Genomic DNA, 20,756 nt, shown 5'->3' with positions numbered 1-20,756 from the left:
CTGTGGTCACATGGACCGTCCCCGCATCTGTGAGCAGCTTTGTGCCCCCCCCCCCCCCCCACCCAGACAGGAGCCCGACTCAGAAACCCTCAGTGTCTCCCGCACTCAAACCTCCGTCCAGCTGCTTTGGCTGAATAGCCTAGAAAACCTAGGATTTCCCCCTGAACCTCCTTGGAAACGATGATGCAGACGGCGGGCAGCCCCCACTGCTTTTGGGGGGCCCTCACTCCGACGTGAGGCGGCTTGTTGCACCGTGTCCGGCAGCTTCTGCACACAGCCGCTGCCCATGTGATGCGTCCCTGGCACAGCGAGGGTGCCCGCCTGTGCCACTGGTCCCTTCCAACGGGAACCGCCCAGGGGGACCGAGAGGACCTCGGGCAGGCGGGGGCGGCCGAGGGACGAGGGGACGAGGAGGAAGGACGGCCCGGGGGTGTCTGCTCACGGCACCCCGTTCTGGGCTCCCCCGGACGGAGCCCGACTGCGTGGCTCTGACACGGTCGCCGTCTCCCGCGATCGGCGGCTTCTCCGGGACTGCGGGGAAGCCCGGGCCTCGCTCTGCACCAGGATAATGAGGCCGGAAAGAAAAGATCTTTTCTCATCTCTTTAACATTAAAAAAGAAAGAAAACAAGTCAGAGCCGAGCAGTTCAACGAGCATCACTCATGTCGTTGGCAAAAAGAAAAGGGCTTCGGAACAAAGCGCGGGGGGCGGCCAGGGGCATTGTGTGCTTATCAGAGAAGTTAATCTGCACACGGGTGCGCGAGGGCCTGGGGTCCGCGGGGCCAGGGGCCAGGACAGCCCGGCTGAGGGTGATTTTCTAGCCAGTTAATTTAACTGCATAAATCATTCCTTTGTTAGCAATAAAGAGATATAATTAAAACGAGATTGCCTCTCGTTTCCATTCTCTAGAAACTAAAGGAATTGGTTTCGGGCAAAGCATTCTTCCAAATACCAGATCGGCAAATTACAGTTACCTTTTTAGAAAAGCGAAATTATTTTGCCTTGATATCGTGGTGGGCTTAATTAATTACAGATCTGCCATATGATCTCAAGGAAATAATTTACTTAGTGTCCTCAGAACAGAAGTTTGCCGTCCTGAGGGTGTCCCTCCGGGGGCTGGTGTGCACAGGCCAGAGGCCGAGCTGCTCGCTGTTGGGGGTTGGAGGGTGGGGAGCCGAGGGGCGGTTTGGGGTTCGGGTTTGCTGGCAGCGTCAAAGCAGAGACGTAGCACTTGGGTCGGCGCACTCCCCTCGACCTCGTTCTGGCGGCCTGATCCTGAAAGTGCTGCCGGCAGTTACTTGCCGTCTCTCAAGCTCTGTGACACGAAGAGCCCGGCGGTCTGTCAAACGGGGGTCCGAGGGAGGAGGGACACCGGGGGCAGCCTCCCGCCGCAAGGCCAGGCCCACCGGCTGCCGCCGCCGCACTGCTGGCCGGGACGGAGCCCAGGCCCGTGTCCATGGGGTGACCTTGGATTTTTAAAAGCACGCTAAACTGCCCTTGGTTGCTCCGGAGTTTCGGTGGGGCATCGCCCAGTCATGGGTCTGTGGTGCTGGGGTGGGGGGTTGTCCCGTGGGCCGCACTCCCTGCGCTCACAGCCTGTGGACGTCCGCCCTGGGGTGTCAGTGGGGGCTCCCCCTCCCCAACCGGATGCGACACACGAGCGGCTGGTGCGTGAGACCACTGTACTGTGTCCGTGTGCTCTTCCCGGCACCAGCCGGCGATGGGCGCCAGGTCTCTGGCCACCGTGACTGGAAACCAGGGTCTCTGGGTCCCCGTTCCCCCAACGCCATGGGCCCGAGCCACCTGAGGTTGTCAGTGGTCCCTTCCCCTCCCTCAAAGTTCCCAGCGGTCCCTTCGACGGTTCCTCCTCGAGGTGCCGCTCTGGGAAAGTCTGCATGCGGCCACTGCAGACGGGACGCCGTGCAAGCGGGCAGCCTCCCCCTCCGACAGCAGGTCTGCGGCCACGAAGGGGCCGTTGTCACACACACACACACACACACACACACACACACACACGACAGGCCCCCGGGGGCGACTCGTCTCACCAGTCACCTCGGAGCCTGGTGGTTCCCTCCTCGGAACTCACCCTGACGGGGCCCACGGTCCAGCCCTGGCACTTTCCTGAGCTCAGGGTCACACCTGCTTGTCCCGCGGACGGCTTCCGAACAAAACCCTCGGTCAGAGCAGGAGATGCTCTGGCCAGAGTCGTGGGGACGCCGGCTCTGCTGTCCCCGTGCGCCCCGTCGGCCGCCCACTGACTCCCCTGGGGGGAGGGGCTGGAGGGGCTGGAGGGGGAGGCGCTCACATGCATCCACACGGGGGGGGGGGAGCTGCCGGCTGGCAGGAGGGTCCTCGTTGGCGCTGGAGTGTGCGTGTGCGTTGTCAACACAGACCCAAACAGGACACGCAGGGCTCTTCTCCCCGGCAGGACTGCCGCTGCCCGGGATGGGCCGGCAAACTGCCGGCTCCAGCCGGGACCAAGGGGCGGGCCCTGGAAAGGCCGAGCCAGCCCGGCCCCCCAGCGGGCGTGGGAGGCACCCGGCGCGGCGCGTTGAAGCCCCCGAGAGTCCCCCGGTCCTTGGAAGCCGAGCAGCCGCTCTCTGGGCTCCTCAAACCGGTCAGTGCGTGTGCAAGGGTGGGGGCCGGCGGTGAGGGTCCCTTCTCTCCCTCCTTGATGAGGGTCCCTAAAACTCCGTGTTGGGGGGGTGCGGCAGGGGCCGGCAGGAAGGGATCCACCTCCAGAGACGCGGGATCTGTCAGGGAAAGGCCGCCCGGCTCCCAGGGTCCGCGTCTGCTGACGGCACCCACTGGTGGTCCTCTCAGCCTCCCCCGCGGGCGGGGGCCCCCAGCAACTATTTTTCCTCTTGAAAACGAACGCAGTGTCAGCTCTCGGCTCGAAAGCTCTCCAGCTGTCAACCCACCTACACCTGCCCGACCTGCTCCACCGCTGCCAGCGGAACCCACAAGGGCGCCCAGGGCCTCGATGGCGCAGTCCCTGCTGTCCCCGGGGTGGCCTGTGCACATGGACACACCCCGCAGGCGGGCCCCCGAGGGCGGGGCCGGGCGGCCCACCGCTCATTCCGACTCGGTAAAGAGAGCGCCCCCTGCTGCTGCCCCGCGGTCTCGCACCTCCGGACGGCCAGCGACCCTGGACCCCGGGCGTCACGGGAATCGTCTAGTGTGACGGGAAAGGCACCCGATCGCATTAACTTCTGTCTCGCCTGTCGGTGTCGGGCTCTGACAGACGTGAGGCCTGGAAGGGCCGGTCTTCACCGGGAATTCCCGGGAGGCGGCTGGGGTCCGCCCACCTGGCAGACCCCACACCGAGACGCCGCTGCTGGCGGGCGACCACCGGGGGGGACCACCGTGGGGGGCCCTGTCAGGAACCAGGGGTCCACGGTGGCGTCCGGGCGAGCGGCCTGCCTTTCCTCCTTTCTCCTTCGGGAGCACTGGCTCGTGGCCTGTAACCGTTTCTCTCTCCACCTGCCGCAGGCAGGTCCCGTGGCCCCAGGGCTGGGAGGTGACGGTTAAAATGGTTTGAAACTGTCCCGATCGCCTGGGTTGCTGACGCGTTGGTTCTGACGCCAGCGGCGCGGTGCCCGTGGAGTCCCTGCGGGGGCAGCCGCGGTGGCAGCAGCCTGGGGGGCACGCCCCCCCCCCGTCCCCCGCACCCAGTCCCCCGTGGGGGCAGCGAGGGCGGCTGGCGTAATTCCGGCTCTTCTCTCTCGGACTCCGGCGTTCTCCTCCCCGTGGTGTCGCCCCTCCTGCTCACGGGTCTCCAGGGCGTGGTGGTCCCCTCCGAGCCCCCGGCCCCGAGGGGCGGGCGGCCGGCCGGTTGGCGGCGGCCCACAAAAGTTGCGAGCAGAAGTGCAGGTTCCTTTTGTCCGGGCGCTGATTTCTAACGACTCACGTGCGTGCGGCCCATTGCTGACAGAAGTCGGCCCCTGTTAATGGGGTTTATCGCACTTCATCATAAATCCTTTGTCGCCGGCGGCATTCTGACAAGCCCGGGGTTAATTAAAACCAAGAAGACAATAAAATACACCTAATCAAACATCACAGGTACAGAAATCAATTAGCGGATTTATCGCTCTGTGGAGGTTTCCGGAATGGATGAAATTCAAAGAAACTGTCGTTTCCATTTCCCCCAGACGGTGTAATTAAATTTCTCACTGGAACCGGATTATCAGCAGATAATGCACAGGCCTGATTTCAGTTTCGGGGGGTCCACGGGGGTCTCGAGAGCCTGAGGACACACGAGGGTCGTTGCATCACGTCCCCGGCTGTGCCGGGTCTGCCGAGCGCCAGGGAGGGTGCCCGGAGTGAAGGGGGGGGGCAGACACCACCCCACTCCGCCCTGCTTCCCCACGTCCCTCCCGCACCCGAGCAAGCACTGCCCTCCCCTGCACCTCCACAGACTCCCCTGCCAGCCACGGCCTCTGTGTCCTGCTGGGACGTCTCTCTCAGACGCTGACCCTCTGGTGCTGCCGGGGGCAGGCGGGTGTGGCCCCTGGTCTGGCCTTTTCTGGCCCCGAGGAGCGGCCCCTCCCCAGACCACCCCTTCCCCGGCAGCACCACCGTCCCGAAGACAATGGTTAGAGTCTGCATTTTCTAAAATAAACAGACAAAGACGTACAATGACTCAAACTCGGTGGAGGTTTTCCATCACCCGACAGCACGGGTGGGGGATGGGGGGCGGGGAGCAGCCTGTGGGGCCCGCCATTGTCGCCAGCCCCGCCAGGCGGGGCTCTGCGGGGGTGGGCCTTTCAGTGCCACGTGACCTCTGCCCTTTCAGTGGGCCGGAGCGCAGGGTCGCGGCCTCACTCGTCGGCCAGGGCGGCTGGGAAATGCCGCCCGGTGATGCGCCTAGGACATGGACTTTGATGGGCTGATGGGTGGCCACCTGGTTCTGCCACAGGCATCTAAGCCCACACCTGGCAGTCGGTCAGTCTACGGCAGAGGGGGCCAGGGCACGGAGCGGGGCACGGGGAGTCCCTGAATCCAGTGCGCGGTGCCGGGAGAGCAGGGCCGACGCAGGGAGAAGGAGGCCGGGCCACCTTCTTGCACCACACGCGAGAACACACTCTCGATGGGGTCCAGGACGGACACGCAAGACCTGCACCACGGAGTCTGAGAAGGAGACACGGGCGGGGAGGTCTTTGGCTCCGCTCTTAGCCATTTTCTGTGTGTGTGTGTGGGGGGGGCATATGTCTTCTCGGGCCAGAGAAATGAAAGAATATATAAAAAAATGGGACTCCGTCACATGAAACAATTTCTGCAGAGCAGAGGAAACACCAACAAAATGCAAAGACAACCCACTGATGGGGAGAAAGTATTCGCCAATGATACCTCTGATAAGGGGTTAATATTCAAACTACATTCAAACTGACTCCAGCAGACTGGAGTCACCTCAACAAACTACACGTGGAACTGCCTCGCGGCCCCGCGGGCCCGCTGCTGCGAGCGCACCCTCGGAAACCCACTCGCTCACTCACTGAAGGGGTACGTGCCCCCCGCCCCTCGTGTCCCCCTGCTCCCCGCAGCAGCTGAGTTACAGGTGGGGAGAGGGACCCCCAGTCAGGAGGCCCCGCCCCCACCTGGGCTCTTGTCTCCCTGGCAGGAGGATGATTCAAGCGAGAGACCAACGAGCCTAGTGGAAGCGAGAGAGCAGGTTTAAGTGCTAAACCCATGGCGGCTGCTGGCAGAGTCGCTACTTTGTTAATAAATTTGGGAGAGTTTATGTGGGAAACACACAGCCTGTGTCAGCCGAGTTGTTACTTTGTTAGTGAGCTTGTGAGCTTGTGTGTAAAACTCACGGCGGGTGCCCACGGAGTTGTTACTTTGTAGTAACTTTCTCCCATACACTGGAGCCGAGCTGGGGCTGCAAGCGGGCAGGGGCTTAGCTCGCCCACCCCCGCCAACAGCCGGGGCTCAGGGGCCACACACCCGAGCTGGCTCCGGGCAACTGGCCTCTTCTCCCTCTTCCGGACCTTGGGAGCGATGTGCAGCTACAAAGGCTTTCTTTCCCCGTGAGTAGAGGCTCCGTGTCCTCGTTGGCGAGACTGTTACAGGGACCCCTTCCCAGCACAGAACGTGAAGGACCGCCCCCCATTTCCTGGAGGATTCCCGCTTGTGGCGTTCAGAACGCGCAGCCTTAGCAACACTGATTGTTACAGAAGCGGCTGGAGGACACTCGGCCGCCTGCGATGTTCTGCTTGCCACGCTCCCGGCAATCTTAGCAACTCGAGCTCAGGACGACGGCCGAGTCCACGGGTGGGACGCCTCTCCCTCTTGCTTCAAGCCCCCCCCCCCCGCCCCCCCCCGTGTTGACGTCTTGGTCGGGTCGTGGTGGCGCGGGCCCTGCCCGTGTCTCCCTCCGGCTGCTCCGTCCCAGCTGCTCCCTCTCAGTGACAGTCGCCACGGTTCGGGAGCAGCCCCAGGGCCCTCGGTAGGTGAGTGGGTGGAAAGCGGTGGCACGGCCACGCAGCGGAGCACTACTCGGCCGTGAAAAGGAAGGAGCTCGCACCTTCTGTGAAACGGCATGGACGGACCTGGGGGGCATCGTGCTGAGCGGAGTCCGTCGGACGAAGACCACACCGTCCGATTTCACTCACACGGGGAATCTCAGGGAGAAAACAGGTGGACACACGGAACAGAGAGACTCATCGACACAGAGAACGAACGGACGGCCTCCAGGCGGGGTTGGTGCCGGGGGCTGGGGGATCGGGCGAAGGGTTAGGGAGCGCAGATGAGTGGTCACAGAGCAGCCGGTCACAGAGCAGCCGGGGGGACGTGAAGTACACAGGGGACACAGTCGGGGATGCTGTAACATGATGCACGGCGTCGGGTGGTGCCAGACTCATCAGGGTGGTGGCCTCGGAGGTTGTACCGACGTCCGATCACCCGAAATCAGGGTAGGGCTGCCTGTAACGTGACACACATGTGTGGTGCATGGTAGCTTGTCACACAGCAACCGGAAATTGACACACGCATTTCCCCAGTGTGCTGCTCCATTACCGTAAAATACAGGTTTGTATAAATCTGATCATTTTGAGAATATGTAAATGTTCATTTTGAGGCCTGGGTTAATTACAATACAAAAACTCACCCCAAACAAGAGAGTTTCCACTCAGAAATACCGGTGGCATCTCCGGTCAGGAAGACGGCCGGCCACCCCTCCCCTCTCCCCGTGCCAGCACCCACCCCCTGGGGGCCTGACCTTTCCTTCTGGGTGTCCCCACCCATGGGGGTCAGCGTCCCCAGGGCTTTGGAGGAAGACCGGGGTCTCCCTGCTGGTCTGGGGGAAGGGTTCCGGGAAGCCCCAAGCGGGCAGCCCAGCCATCTCCGCCCATACCGCAGGCAGGCGGCCGCAGCCCGTGGGCAACGCCAGGGAGAGAGCCGGCCCCGGGCAAAGAGGGGGAAGGGGAGGAGGTCTCGCCACCCCAGGAAGCAGCCTCGGGGGGGGTGGCCTGGGTGTCCCCTCCTGGCTGGTCGCCCTGGCGAAGCTCTGGCAACCTCAGTGCCCTCCAGCCTCGCCGCCGGTGACTCAGTTACGCGACGAGGACACGGGGACGGGGGCGAGAGGGGCGTCCCTGCTGGGCAGCAGCCGGCGCGTTCTTGTCCTGAGCACCTGCCCCCCGCGGCGGGGGGCCCTCCGGCTTCCAGCTGCCGCTGTGCCCAAACAGAGCGGCTTGGGAGCCAGGGCTCACCGGGGCCGCCCGATGCCCTGGGCCACCGGTCTCCACCTCCTCCCCCTCCGCAGGGCGGGCGGGGCTCCGTGCAGGCTCGCTACCCACCTGCCAGGTTTCCTCGGTGAGTTTCCGGAGCCCGTGCGGCCCCGCCAGAGGGAGCAGGCAGGGTGGAGGGCGTCACTACATGCACCTGGCCTCCCCACCTGCGCCTCCTGCTCCGTGGGTCAGCGCCCCGCCGGCCTCAGCACCTGCCCGCTGCCGCCTGCGCGGCCGAACCCCAGCGCGAGGTGGGCGCAGCGCCCACCCCACGCCAGGCCCCTCCCGAAACGACTGTCTCACTCACGTGAGCAAACACAGGTCAGAGCCAACAGTCACGGGAAAAGCTGCCGGACAAAACCCCGAGGGGACAGAGATAGCTGCCGCTCAGAGAGACCGCCCCGGGGCGCCCGGCAAACCCGCTCGGAGCGGGAACTCTGGGGGGAGCCGCCCCCAACGAGAGTCCCAGGGCGGCAGGGGGCTGGCGGAGCGGCGGGGGCTGCCTCTGATGTCCCTGTCTATGGGCACAGACCCCTGGATCTGGTCATGGGACTGAGCGTGCCCGAACGCAGGGCAACCCCCGGGGACGGGTGGCCGCTGGCCTGTCTGCCTGGCGCCCCCTGTCTCCCGGGCCGTCCCCTTCTTGGGGCGCAGCAGGGGGAGGTGGGCCCTGGCAGCACGCGGGACCTCCCCGGGCGCGTCCGAGGTTGGGGGACTCCAGAGGGCGGGAGCGGAGACGCGAGACCGACGCCAGCCAAGGTGACCGTGGTGCACAGGCAGAGGGACCTGGTGCCACTCAGCGCCTGCAGGGTCCTGCCATCAGCACGCTGCCGCCGCCCAGAGGTCTCTGCGAACCCCCGGGGCAGGCCCAGCCCAGGGGACGCCGCGCCTCCCGGGTCTCCCCGTCCCCGGGGCATCTCCAGCCTCTGGTCCCCCCGAGTCTGGGTCCCCGCGGGCGTGGCGGGCCACACCTTTCCACATGCCAGTTCCAACCAGAAGGCCGCCGGGAGGTTTCCGTGTCCCTCCTGCGGCCACGTGGAGCTGGAGGTCAGCACACATGGTGGGGAGAGAGTGGTCAGCCGCTAGGGAGGGGGAGGAGGCTCACCCAAGGGGGGCTGCGAAGGGGAAATCTGGGGTACGGCCGGGGGGGAACTGTGGATGGGACTCCTGAGAAGTCAGGGGGTCCACAGGGGGGCTCCCCAGTGTCTGAAGGCAATGGCTCCCCGGAAGGAGCCTTCCTGAGGGAGGGAAGAGCCTACTCCCCGAGATCTCGGCCCCTCCCACTCCCCCCCCACCCCGTGCTGAACTCGCCTCTTTGTGACCCTCCCCGCTGGACCCCCATTTCCATGGCTGCAGACCGAAACCCAGTGCTGCCCTGACGACAGGGTGCTGGGGAGTGGGGGGGCCCTGGCGAACTCCCCAACCTCCTGCCCCCAGAAGAGCCTGCACCCCGCCCAGCAGAGGGTGCACTCCCCGGCCCTGGGGCCCAGCCCCCTTCTCTCCTCCGGTCTGCAGCTCCGGCAGCCGCCTGCAGAGGGCGCTGCTCACCTGGAGACCACGCCCTCCCAGCCGGTCCCGGTCCCGGAGGCTGCGGTCTCTTCCTCTCTGCTTCTGCCCCGCCAGAGGGTGGGGGAGGGCCGGTGCCCGTGTCCGGGCCCGGCCGGCGGCTGTGACCCTCCATGGGGCTGCCCGCGTGCCGTCCAGGTTCACAGCACGGGGGGCCCCTTCCCCGCGCCCCCTTACTGTCCGTCATTTTCTTAGGGGTGAGGGACGTATGTCCCCAAACGGAAAACCCTCTGTGCAGGCGCGCACCCTTGTTCTTGTCCTTCTCACACAGCTGCAGCCCCAGGGACCCCGCGAGCGGTGCACTCGTGAGGGCGCGGCAGGGGCGCAGGGCACGGCAGGGGCACGGTTAGCAGCAGGGACACGGGGCGTGGCAGGGGCGCAGGGCATGGTAGGGGTGCACGTGCAGGTTGTGGGCGACACCAGCCGCCTTCTCTGTGAGCTGACCGGTGAGGGGGCTGGAGTGCCTTGATCTCTGACCTCTGACCTCCGGTGTCAGGCGGCCACCCGCCCGGTGTCCCCGCTCTCGTCCTTGTCCCCTGCACACTCTTCTGAAACCAGCTGCGAGAAGGACCCTTCCAAAAGCCCAGTCACACCAGGCGTCTCCTCTGCCCACGGCTGTTTCCGCCGTCGGCTAACAGCCGGAGTTCTCGTTACAGCTACCAGACGGCCGGCTGCCCGCCTTTGTGCTGGTGGCCCCCGGGGCCTGGGGGCGCATGGCTCCCCGGTTTCCAGGAGGCCCACTCTCTCCCCCGTGAGTCCCTTTCCAAGCAGCGCCGCATCGAGGACACTGTTCCCCATGAGCCCGTCGTGGACCAGTTCCCGCCCTCGTCCCCTCTCCTCCCCCCGAGAACCTACACCCCCACCCGACACACCGTGAATTTGACCCGTGCGCCGTCCGCCCTTCGCCGGCTCTGAGTCTCCCTGGCAGTGTCTCCGCGGAGCCCCGGGGCCTGGGCGCGGCATCTGCTCCGGAGACGCGCCGGAGAAGGGAGCGGCCAGACCCCCACTGGCCGTGACCTCCTCCATGTGGGCCCTCCTCCCCAGGGCAGCGGGAGGGCAGGACGTTGAGTGAAACCCCAAAGCGCGTCCGTGGGCCTGGCTTCCGGCCAGCACAGAGAGGCCCCTGCTCGGGCCGTGGGGCCCCCGGTGGGTCCGCAGCCCGTCCACGTGGGGCCCGGGCCCGGGGCCGTCTGGGGTCTCGGCGCAGTCCAGACCGGCCCGCAGAGGGGACTGGGGACCCTGGGGAGCGACTGGTTTCGTGAGAGAAGACGACTCACACGATCGGACGTCAGAGCAAACGTCCCTCGGTTGTTCGCTGGGCTGCCTGGCCTGGGGCTCCTGCGGGGCGGGGCCTCGGCGCCGGACCCGGTGGAACAGGGGAGAACACGCAGACCCGTCTGCCTGCCTGTCTGTCCGTCCGTCTCTCCCTGTCAGAGGCACAGGCCCGGTCGGCGCCGTGGCGGCTGCGTGCCCAGCTCTGCGGGGGGCGGTGCTGACAGGCCGACGGACTGAGGCTCCGCGAGCCTGGCCGCGTTTCCATCACGAGCGTGTCACACGAGCACGTGAGCGCTCACGAGCGTGGACTGTCTGTCCTGGCTGAGAGGCGCGACCTCGGTCCCTCGGGCAGGACACCCTGGGGGAGGCGGAGTCCGGGGCTGCCGGCCAGTCTCGACTCCGGGAGCCGCACCCGAGACGGAGCCGACGTGGTCCCTGCCGCAGACGCCTGTGACGGAGGACGGGGGGACAGACAGGGGGACAGACGGGGGGACCGACCACGATGGCTCCCAGACGCGCACGGTGTGGGCCCTGGTAACTCGCTCAGGAGCCCGCGAGGGGCAGTCGGTGCCCCTCCGTGTGGCCGAGCCGCACGCATGGCCTCTCTCCCTTCTCCTTCCTCTTCTCAGAGCCTAGAGATTCCGGAGCAGAAACGAGGGTTTTTGGTGAAACACCGGGTGGGGGCGGGGTGGGGGGAGGGCGGTTCAGCGGAGCCTGGACCCGTGGGCCTCGGCCGGGCCCTTCGGGGCAGGAGGCTGTGCGTCCGGTACAGCCCTGTGTGGTCCGTGTCCGGGCAGAGAGGGTCGTGCAAGGGTGCACCCAGAGGGCCTGCGAGGGTGATGGCGGACCCCGGTCAGGGTCGGGACGGAGGCGACTCACGTCACCAAGCCCCAGGAGCCCCCGAGACAGCTCAGTGACACGGGACGCGCGTGTCTGCAGGGACAGACCCAGTTTCTTCTCAGTAGCTGTGGCCTCCCTGGCTCAGGCACGCACGCACACATGAGTGCACACACACAGTACATGCCACACACAGGCGCACATGTGAGAACACACAGATACCCAAAGCACAGGCTACCACACACTAGAATACATGCACACACAGCACACACGAGCATGTAACTATATGCAAGAACATGTGAACACAGAACTGCACACATGAGCACAGGCACACGTGAGAGCACATAGACACATAACACACACCTACATATGAGAACACGCAGACACAGAACACACGAGCACACACAATACACACTCACACATGCACACATGTGAGAACACATGAATGCACAAGTGCACGTGTGAGAACACACATGAGAACACAGGGGCACCCAGAGCACGGGTTTTCACACACTAGAACACATGCACACACAACACACGAACACACAACTACACACGGACACAGAGCACACGAGCACACACGAGCGCCCATAAACCCAGCACACATACACACAAACACGCGAGCACACGTACACACACAGGCGTCCCCCAGTGCATCACATGGCACACGCATCCCGGCAGCCACTCTCCCGAGGACCGAGAGTGCGGCAGGCACAGAGCAGTGCCCGGGGGGGGGGCGCCAGAGCCCGTCCTGCCCTGGGGCCTGGGTGTGCTCAGGGCGAGGCCCCGAGAGACGCGAGGCTGTGCACACGCCTGTGACACGTGCCCCGACCGTCCTTACGGTTCCAGCGTGAACACAAAGGACCAGCGGGGAGACCCGCTGTGGGCCACCGACGCCCAGAGGGAACCGCAGCTCAGACGGGCTCTCCCGTGAACACCGGGTGTGGCCCTTGGGTCTCCGTCCGGTGTGGGGCGGGGAGGAGGGAGCCAGGGGTCGTGAGCCCAAGGCCAGCGGGGAGGCCCGGGGTCCACGAGGCGGGGCGGGCGGAGCGACGACCCCCCTGCCCGGGCCCCACATGCTCCAGCGGCGTCGGCGGCGGCTGTGGCCGGACGTCCCGAGGAGCAGGAGGAGGAGGGTGTCGGCGGAGGGCCCGGGGCCTGCACTCGCACGGCCCGACTCGGTGCGGCTGCACGTCCATCCTCCCAGGCCGTGCGGTCTGACTCCGGAACAAAGGGCGGGCGGGCCGCTCTCCGGCGCTCGCGATCCGCAGGAATTTACATCTCGGCGCGGCCTGTGCTGGGTCCCCCGCCCCCACCCCCCGCTGGCCCGCCCTCCCAGCCTCCTCCCCACGGAGAGGAGGGGCCGTCCCCCCCCCCCCCCCCCCCCCCCCCCCCCCCCCGCAGGAGGGACGGGAGCAGGCGGGGAGGCTGCAGACGTCGGAGGGAGGAGATTTACGGGCAGTCCGGCCCGAATTTATGCCCTCGGAATCCTATTTATTTTATTTATGTTTGTAAATCATACATTACCAAGTACAATGAAATCTCCTAAGAACCCGGAAGGGAACTCGCTGTTCTCCGGGCGGGGACGGGAGGGGTGAGTGAGGATCCCGCAGGGGCGGGGGCGGGCGTGCGGGCGGCACGGAACCTTCCGGGGTCCCCTGTGTCTGCTGGCTTCCCCGGGAGTGGGGCGCGACCCGGTGCCTGTCCCCGAGCTCTCCCCGGCGGCAGGTGACTGACCGTCAGCGTCACAGGAGGGAGGGCCCGCGCCAGGCGGGGGTGTGGGAGCAGTCGCGCCCCCCGTAAGTGGGCCGGAGACTGGGCGGCGTGGCACCGAGGAGCCCCGGGGACAAAGACGGAGCCCCCCTCGGCGAGGACGCCGGGGTCCCGGAGCTTCCTCTCCGGCCCCAAACGGGCCACCCTGCCCCTCCCTTCCACGGCTGCTGCGGAGGGTGCGGGGCCGGCGGGCCGAGAGCCCGAGGTAGGGAACAGCAGGGAACAGCGGCCCCGAGGGACCCCGCACGGTGAGTGGGGGGTTTACTCTGCCGTCGCTCCCGCCTGTACTCAAGCAGCACCGAGACCCGCGCCCTCCGCCCCCAGGCGTGTTCCCGCACTCGGGTGCTGTCCCGCCGGCACGCGGCCTAACGCAGGGAGACTGAAGGTGCGAGAGGCACCCCGGCGGCTGCATGGAGGAGGCGGCATGTGACACGCTCTGGGGAAGCGAGAGGGGCTGACAGGCGAGCGGCCCGGGGAGTGCGGCTGGCCCACAGGTTGCAGGGGGTGGCCGTGGGCGGCGTGGCCCTGGGTGGCGGGTGGCGGAGACGGGTCGATGCGAGACTTTGCTCGGTGGCACCGGCTGTGCGTGCCACGCAGATGGGTCCTGGGTTGTGTTCGGTGGAGAACGAGGCACTCCCACCGGAGGGAAGGAGGCGTCTGTGGACAGGTGGGTGGGAAGGAGGCAGAAGAGGAGAGGAGTGGGCCACGGACACCTGGGCACGCCCCTCCTCTCCGGGCGGAGCTCGGGCCTCTCAGCCAAAGCGAGGGCAGAACCAGGGCCCACGCCTGTCGCACCACAGGGACGTCTGGTCGACTGCAGCTGCCCCTCCCATCGCAGGGCCGGGCACCTGTGGACGGAGACGCACCTGGCGCTCTGCAGCCGCTGCTTTCGGGAAAGCAGGTGTGTGGATCCAGCCCCCCCCCCCCCCCCCCCGCCCTGCTCCAGGTTCCAGGTCTAAGTCCTCCCACTGGACACCCGTCTGTCCCTGTCCCAGGAGCGGCAGCTCTGGTTCCCACGGGCTGGATTGGGGGCCGGTCAAGATGGGTCCCCAGGGTGCAGGGCAGGCCTGGGGCCCGGGACGGTGAGGCGGGGCCGCTGCTGAGCGCTCTGTGACGTCACAGGACTCGGACTTTCGGGCCCCAGTGCCCTGAGGCCACGGTGGACCGGCGGGCTCCTGCTCCTCCGAGCCCCTCCGGTTTCGCTCAGGAGGCAGCGCGGGCGCCTGCACTTGACCTTGGGAGGGGCGTGGGTGGGAGGGGGAGACGAGGGCCCGCCCAGGCTGCCTCGGCCCTCATCCTTATTCCAGACTCGGGGAAGTGCTTCGGTTCAGGTGGTGCCCGGCCCCGTGCTGCGGGCCCCCGATTCTCGAGCCCCCCCCCACAGCACCCCGCACACAGCTCCAGCTGCAGCGAACCGCAGAGGGGGTGGCGGTCGTGTGGTCTGCCGTCTCACACGCAGGTCGAAGCCCGCTGGGGTCCCGGGCACTTTGCAGGCCCCGGTGCCGGCCTTCACGTGCACCGACGCCGCCTGGGCTCCTGCGGTGTGTCCCTGTCCCGCGTCCACCCGCCCACGGCCCCGGGAGGCCGGTCCCTGGGCCGGAAGCACGGGCCTCGCCTGGCGGTTGGTCAGAGCGGAAGCCCTCGGGCCGCACGCGGACCCGCCGCCTCGGAGGCCGTGGGCGGGGCCGGCGGCCTGTGCCCCGGCAGGACCCCCAGGGGCGGCCCCCTCGGGTCCGAGGAGCCGGGGCTGGGCCGTGAGCAGTGACGGGAAGACCATCTGCCGTCCCCGCGTCCAAGGAGCTCAGGACTGAACACGGGAAACCTGGCTCTCAGGTCCCTGGGGACGACAGGTCCCACCTGCCGGGACAGCCTTCCAGAGGCCCCGCCGGGGGTCTTCCCGTGACCCCCAGCGGCGGGCCATGGGTTGCCCCTCCCTCCACCCCAGGTCGTACGTCACGGAGGGTTTGCGTGTGTGTCCACGTAGAGTCGGCCTCACGGCGTGCACACGGGGTGCACACGCGGTGCGTGCACACGGGGTGCTGTGTGGCGGCCAGGGCGGGGGAGGCGTCCTTCCCGCCTCCAGCGAGGTCCTGGGGTGGACGGGGGCCGGGGGGTGGGAGGCCAGTGAGCTGTCACTAAGTGCCGGTCACCGCCGTGTCCAGGCAGCAAGAGTCTGTTGCCCTGTGGGCGGCCTGGGGCTGGGCACGAGGGGGGAGGAAGCACTTCTCGCTCCTGGAAAACATGCACACGCGTGTCCTGAGGCCCAAGGGGAACAGGTCAGGCCCGGGACACGGGCGGAGGCGGGGCGACCCGTACAGAGAAACGGGCCTTGCGGGGGTGCCACGGCCTCAGGCCAGGGCCGGCAGGGCGGCCCCCATGGCCCCACCCACTCGCCGGGCAGTTTCCGGCTCCTGTGGCTGGAGGGGCTTGTTCCCAGGGAGCGGGGGGGGGGGGGGGGGGGGGGAGGGCTGTCTGGGAGTGCGGGCTTGCAGACAGATGGCCGCCGCCGCCGCCGCGGGCCCCGCGCGCTTCTTGGCCAGGGATCACAGGGCCCCCGGGCGGTGGTGGAAATGGAATGTGACGGGGCGCTTTTCTTGCTCTCGTCCTCTTCTGGAAACATGCAGTGACGGCGGAACTCTATGACAATCTCCCCGAGTTCACGTTGGTGAAGTCCGCCCGCGGCCGGCCGAGTCGGGGGGGCGGCTGGGCCCCCCGGCCTGGAGACGAGGCGGCAGAGAGTGGGGCTCACCTGGGGCGCCACAGAGCCCTTGGCTGGGGCACGTGTGTGCGTGCGGCCAGCCCCGGGGGGCGGGGTGGGGCGAGGTGACGCGTGTGGGAAGCACACAGCAGTCCAGCCACCTTCCCACCTGCACCTGCACCGGGTGCCTGTCCCGCCACTGTGTCCCTTCGCCGGGCGGGGGTCGCAGCCTGCCTGCGGGGCTGCTCAGGGCCCTGGGGTCTGCAGTTGGGGGCGTGGGGCGTTGGCTGGGTGGCCCCGGAGAAGAGGGGTCCCCACCGCCGAGACCTGGGCGCTGGAGCCGCCGCCCCACCTCGACCCACAGAGTGTGGCCCCAGCTGCCCGCTCAGCGTCTCTGGGTGACCGCTGACGCAGCCCCGCACCGCGGGGGCGAGGAGGGGGGCGGGCGGGTCCCTGAAGCCGCTGGTGTCCCGGGAAGAGCCTCGATGCCCACTGGGACGAGGGGCTAGCCTGGCCTGGTCCTCCAGTCCTCACCAGCCAGCCAGGGGGTCAGGGTCACGGCCACCCCTCCCCTACCCGGTCTCAGGCCGGGCCTTCGACTGGGGCCCCTGGTGACTCCCGGACCTGGGGTGCAGGCCCACCATTGGGAGCTGCGCCCCACGAGCACGTCCCGGGCCCAGGAACGCGCTGTGGGGCGTCTGGGAGGCCCGGGCACAGGGTTCCCGCCTCGTCCCGGGGACAGGACCCTGAGACCCATGGGACTCGGCTCCGCCTCCACGCTGGCCCAGGTGCCGGCGCCCAGGCCTGCTCGGCGTTCCTACATCTTTGTCTAAACATCTTGCTCATGACAGACTGGCCGCATCACAGCTGAGACGGGGGACCAGCTGGAGCCCGCAGAACCGCCTGCTCCCCTCCCCTCCCCCCTCCTTCCCCTCCCCCTCCTGGCCCCGCTGTCCCCGCCCTTCCTCAGTGGGGGGGGGACCTGAGGCCCCTTCCTCGGGGGAGGAGACAGGGGACGCATGAGGGGCTGGCCAGAGTCAGACGTCTGAGCAGCCACCACAGCGACAACGGGGACACAGAGGGGCTCTGCCCAGGGTGTTCCGTGGACAATGCTGCCACCCCGGGGGGGGGGGGACACAGCCACCCCACCGCCAGCACTGACGGGGAAACTGAGGCACAGACAGGCCCAGTAACTGGGTGTGAACACGACCAAGAAGAGAGCTGGGGCACCCGACCCGCCTGACTCTGAAGTCAGGGCTGGGCCCCTGCTGGAAGGGCAGTCGGGGACGGGGTGGGCGGGGCTGCCGGCGGAGCACGGGCAGAGGGTCACCCGGGGGCACTGGTACGCCTGAGGAGGCCGGTGGCATCGCGGGGTGCCCTCGGTCCAGGCCGCCGAGCTGGCCCTGCTCCCCAGCCGCTGCCCTCGGAACGTGGTCTCGGCCTGAAGCGCCAAGGGGGGCCTGGCGCCTCGGACCCTGCGGCCTCTGCACCCCTCGATGGGGGTCCGCCCGCTGCGGAGGCGCGCTGCAGGGGCCAGGAGACGCAGTCGGGCCAAGGTCAAGGCCGGCGCCGGGGAAGGAAGACTGCCCGCAGCTCGCTGGGTGCCCCGCCCGGTCGCAGGAGCCCGCGCACACGCTCGGAGCTTGTGGGGACGGAGATCTGACGCCCGTCACGTCTGGGTGGCGGGGCCCGCGCCATCCGCCCAGGACGCAGGTGGGGGCTCTGCCCCACTGGCGAGGGTGGGCCTGCGCGCCCCTTTCAGCCCGAACCTGGAAGGGGAGGAGGACGGGAGGCAGCCGACGGCCGTGGTGTGGCCGGGGCGGCCACCGCGGATGGATCCCGCACGGGGAGTCGCGGGGAGGCGGGGGCCCGGTGGGGACAACACTCTCCGCGGACGGAGGGCGGCAGCCTGAAAGCCTTCCACTTCAGAGCCAGCAGGAGCGCGAGGGGGCTTGATGTCCGACGGGGGCTCTTCTCCCCCTCCCCTCCCCTCCCCTCCCCTCCCTCTCGTCTTCCTCTCACCCCGCCCCCACCCGTCTCGGCGGAGCCGTGGCCGAGCTAAATTAGAAAAACCTGCGGAGCGCCGCGCGTCCGGACGCAGCACACGGCCGGTCCATCACCGCCGACCGGGCCGCTAATGGGCCCCGTGTGTGCTGGGCGCCCCGGGTGCCCGCCTTGAACGGGGGCACGGCCCCCGATCACACTCCTCTGTCTGTCTTAGTCCGACTGCGCCTCAGTCTGCCGGGACCACTGCAGCGCACACCCGTGTGAACACACACTCACACACAAGTGCCCCCAAGGCAGCGGAAGTGCACGTTGGAAAACGGTCAGAAAGACGTGGGGAAAGGTCCTCACGGAAACCGGTGCCTGGGGATCACACACGAGTGTGAGTGCACACTCGGTACCGTGTCGAGCTCCTGGAGACGCAAGACACAGGTGGGACCTGTCCCCACTGCGTCTGAGGACGACGGGTGTTCGCGTTGGGGGGGGCAGCACCCGAGTCTGCAGCGACTCCAGTAACAGGAGCCCCGGGGGCAGAGTGGGTGGACGCTGTCTGTTGGGGGGGCGGCTGGCGGCCGTGACGGTGTCAGGGCTGTTCCTTGGGGTCCCGGCTCAGCGGGGTGATTTTTGTGCTGAGTCGCCTCCCGGAATCGAGCGGCGGCCGGCCAGCCCGCCAGCGAGGGCCGCAGCAGGACCGGCCCAGGTGCGTCCACACTGCCGAGAGGGGGACCCAAGGGCTGCCGGTGCCGCACCAGGCGTCACCCGGCGCTCCCCAGCCGTTTGGGCGGGGAGACGGGGTCTACGCTCATTGTGTGGCCGACTGTGGGCTCGGGGGACTGGCTGGTGGGGTGGGGCGCAGCGGGGGTCCAGACAACCTCCCCCAGTGCGACCAGAATCACTTGGAGGTCGGTTCCTGGTTCACCAGCCTCTCCAAGGACAGATGACAGGCCCGCCACTTGCTGGCCACCGGCATCTCGGCGCTTGCCAGCAGGGGACTCGGCAGATGCACAAAAACACCCGGCAGTTGGTGCCAGCACCCTGGGCTGTGAGCCCTGGAGCCCGGGGGCCGGGCAGCGAGAAGGACGCAGAGCCCCACCCGCCGGCCTGGGCTCGAGGTGCCAGGGCCAGCTGTGCAGAGCTGGGGGCGGAGAGGCGAAGGGGACGGGCAGTGGCTTCGCTCTCAGCGTCTGCAGGAAAGGCACCGCCTGGTCCCCCCCTCGCCAACCTCGAGGCCTTTTGGGGACGACCGACCTCCCAGCCGGGAGCCCCACGTTCCCTGTGACAGGCCCTCGCTGACCCAGCGCTCGCCGCCGCGGCTGTGCCCTCAGGTCTGACCCCGGGTGACCGCCCGGGCAGGTCCTCCGAGAGTCTGCACAAAACGCCCTCCTGTCGGCCCCTCTGAAGCAGGCAGAGCCGCAGCCGCGCTGCAGGGGGCGCCGGCGAGGACTCGGCGCGCACCTGAACACAGACACACAGGTGTGCAGCCTCTCTGTCCCCTGCAGGCGGAGGCGTGCCCCGCAGGTGCATGAAGGGGCACCCGTGTCTGTGGGGGACCGGGACCCTGAGGTGCTGAGGGCTGCGTGGCTCCTGGACGGGCCGGGACCCCACCCACCTGCAGGGTCAGCGGGGGCGGGGTGAGGAGTCCCTGATCACTTCCAGGAAAATTCTTGCAGGATGAGAAAAAAACAAAGAAAAGACACTTGGTAACCCCACCTGGTTGGTGTAAGAGGAGAATTTCCCCCGTGAAAACCCAACACCCGGACCCCGAAGGAAGACGGCGCCGGGCACCCACCCGAGGGACGGCCACGGAGCCTCGGGCCCGCAGGGGCCGGCGGAACCGGTTCCGGTCCAGACAGTCAGGTCGGGGCGGCCGAGTGCTCGCGGCTCCGACACCGTCTGAGACACTGTTTAGGCTTCACGCTGTCTTGTGCACCTCACTCACCCCATTAGCTACCGGGGCATTTATCACAAAACCGTTAGAATCTCAGGCTGGACCCACACGGCCCCGGCTCCTATTTGAGCTTTCCGCCGCGGGCGGCGGTGGCACGGAGGGACGCGGCGGCGGCCACGGTGGGTCGTCCAGTCGGCCGGCTCCAGGGGCCTGACTGGTCAAACAGGTGGTTCCCCCTTGGTATTGAACCTAGTGAAACCCCCTTCTGTTCTCTAAAGGAGATTTATGTAGAATAGGTGGGGTCCTGAGGCAGAAGAGAGGGTGAACCCAGCCCCTCCCGCACACCAGCGGAGCCCGCCCTCCCGCCGGCCCCACGGGAGCCGGGCGTCAGGGATGCAGATGCCCAGGGATGTGCTGTGAACCCCCCCCCACCCGCCCCTGCCCAGGGACCTGGCCGTGTCCTTCTGGCTGCGACCTGCTCGGATTCCGATGCCAGGGACTTACCTGCCCCCAAACCTGGTGGCCCATGTGTTTCGCTCCAGGCCATGTTTTAGTCGGTCCCACGGGGGTAGGCTTGGTAGGCGAGGGGACGAGGGGACGAGGGGCTGAGAGGACAAGGGGACGAGGGGGACGGGGGGGACGAGGGGACGAGGGGACAGGTGTCCTTCCCGCGTCGGCACAGCCCCACCCCTCCACCCCGCTCACTGGCAGCCGCACGGCCAGTGCCAGACGTCCCCGGCCGCCGTGCGGGGTGACGCCGCTGCCGGAGGGAAGCGACACGTCCTGCCTCCGTCGTCACCGCTGCCACCACCGTCACCGTCATCACCGCCGTCCAGCACCGTCTCCCCTTCCAGCCCGGAGCCTGGCTTACGGTGGACACGGCAGGGTGTGGCCGCCTGCCCCGTGTCCTTGGGTGCAGGGCCCGGCGCGGCGGACGGGCGGCCCCCACGCTGGAGAACGAACCGCGTCCGCCCGTGTTACGTACCGGA

Source organism: Phyllostomus discolor, chromosome 14 (assembly GCF_004126475.2).
Source record: "Phyllostomus discolor isolate MPI-MPIP mPhyDis1 chromosome 14, mPhyDis1.pri.v3, whole genome shotgun sequence".
NCBI classification, from domain to species: Eukaryota; Metazoa; Chordata; class Mammalia; order Chiroptera; family Phyllostomidae; genus Phyllostomus; species Phyllostomus discolor.
The sequence above is the reverse complement of the archived record's forward strand: the minus strand, read 5'-3'. Positions refer to the sequence as shown.